This window comes from Cupressus sempervirens, chromosome 1 (assembly GCF_028749045.1).
Source record: "Cupressus sempervirens isolate cs-2001-9-10 chromosome 1, ASM2874904v1, whole genome shotgun sequence".
Lineage (NCBI taxonomy): Eukaryota > Viridiplantae > Streptophyta > Pinopsida > Cupressales > Cupressaceae > Cupressus > Cupressus sempervirens.
The window spans coordinates 593,224,245-593,226,635 of NC_143118.1; positions in this window are offsets into that span (position 1 = coordinate 593,224,245).

Below are 2,391 nucleotides of genomic sequence, written 5' to 3' on the forward strand. Positions count from 1 at the left end.
AAATTGACATCCAAATAAGCAAGATTGTTTGTCATTGATATTGAGGCAAGAAAATAATGAAAGTTAATATAATACTAAATTTACATAAATAATATACTGTCTATATCATACTAAAAAATGATTATGGGTATAATATAATAAGTCTTCATTAGATCTATTAAAATGAATAATGAAAAATAACTTGTATCCTAATTGGTTTATGTATATAAGTAATGATATGTTACTCTTTATTTTTTACTTTATTAATATTTACGTTTTTTTATTCCTTACAATGTTTAATCCTTTGTTATTAAACATTGTAAGGAATACAAAAATAGTAAGGATTAAACATTGTAAGGAATGTTTACAAAGGATCTTATATTTGTGTAGTCATACTTTAGATTTTATGGAATTCTAATGCTCTTTATTATTTTAATAAATGGATCACTCTAACGTTTTGATTAACATACTAGATGTTATCTTCTTTAAAAAGTCTGATAATGTGCATTTTATTTTTTGAATACTAATTTTAATGAGAAATCACTTAGTACTATTGTTTTATAGACAGTTGAGATTAGTGAGTAGATGGATAGGTGATGAGACAATAGGTCTAGGAGTGGATATGTGATTGTGGTAAGTATCTTGTAGGACATGTTAGAGTAATTAGATATTTCCTAATTAGCTCTAGTTGCTTAAGCTAAACTTTAGGCATCTAATAATTAATTCTTTTATTAATTTTGTTGATGCAACCTAGGCTAGACCTTTTTAGGGTTTTGATCTCCTTTATTAGGATGATCTCTAATTGTAAACATTCATTGAGAATTGAGATTAATTCATTGTTGATAATAGATTTTATTTATTTTTGCTAATCAAGAATGTCTCATCTATGGATTTGGCATTTTCTGCCTCCGTAGTTTTTTAATAAGTGTTTGCATGCAGGTAATTCTTGGGAGTTGTGGGGTTGATTGTTCATCAACTTCAACATGGTATTAGAGGTCATCAATAAACTAATCGTCCACAAAAGTTAAATGTGCTCTTTGTTCTGTGGTTTTTGCCGAATGCGTACCAAACTTCTATGTCAAAAATGTGGAGCATTTATTGGCTTTGCAGACTGAACCTTTTTTTGAGACTCTTTTGCATGTTTTTTGAGGCCATGTGAGCTCCTACCTATGATCCTTCCTACATTCTTGCGTGATTCGAGGCCATATTTTTTGGTGGAGCTAATTGGTGTAGATATTTTGCACATTGATTTTAGATGGCGCCATGATTTGAAGCTAAAGCTTGAGGTTGGCCACATCAGCATCCTTTGTAACTGACTTCCAACCCTTCATTCACCTTGGTCACATCATCCAATGAGCCACGTTAATGACTTCTTTTGGTTGTATTTGTGTATTGTTTTTATCTATGTTGTTTCAATACATTAGAGAGTTGGCAGTTTTTTCCTTTATTGGCGAGATATTATGTCAAAGTTTTTAATAAAATTTTATCTTTTGGCTCATTGATTTTTTTGCCACCGGCTTTATTTCCAGTACTAGAAAGTTAATTCTCAATAGGGGACAAAATTTCAGCATGTTTGACTTTTTCCACATGCTTTAATTCTGGCCACCGATTTTTTAATTTGGCACAAGCCCTTGGTTTTCCAACTTCTTTCTGACGGTTAGATGTTTTTTCTCATAGGGGTCATTTTTGAGCTTTTTTTTGCCTTGACAACCATTTGACCATCAAATTTGGGCTCATCACTTGTTGACATTAGCACCACATCAACACTACATTAGCATTTCCTATCACCTCCTTGGCCCCTGTTTGGACATACCTTCACATTTTTGTTCATATCTTAGGCATACAAACTTCATTCTCTGAAAACAAGATATCACCAGAAAGCTGGTTCTGAGACCATCATAGTGGTATAGTTAGTTTCTAGTTTTGATGGTTTTTTGATGGCTTTTTCTACTGTCAAAGTCTAGAGTTCCTTTTTACACTTTGGGAGACATATCTTAAGCATCCAAACTCCGATTTGGAAATTCTTTATATTATTGGAAAGGTCTTTTCGAGCCTTTCCAATGATGCTATTTGTTTTTCCAGATTTTGCTTCAAGAACATTCTATTTAGTCTTCTTCATTTCTGCATTCTGGTATATGTCTTGTGTTGTTTTAGATTTGGGGATCGATTTCTTTGCTTTAGATGATTCTTCATGACTTGTACTATCTTTTATATCAGTCTTATGTCACTTTTGGTCTATTTAGACACCACATGCATTACTTTGATAAAGTGCCACGGGGGGTTGATTTTTTGCCTTTGTTTGCCATCTTCCTTTTTCTAGTGAGCGACCCTTCTGCGATTAGCCTCATGTTGTGTCTGAGATTGATCACCTCAGTACACACATATGTACTCTTTTGTGCATCTTGATCGTGG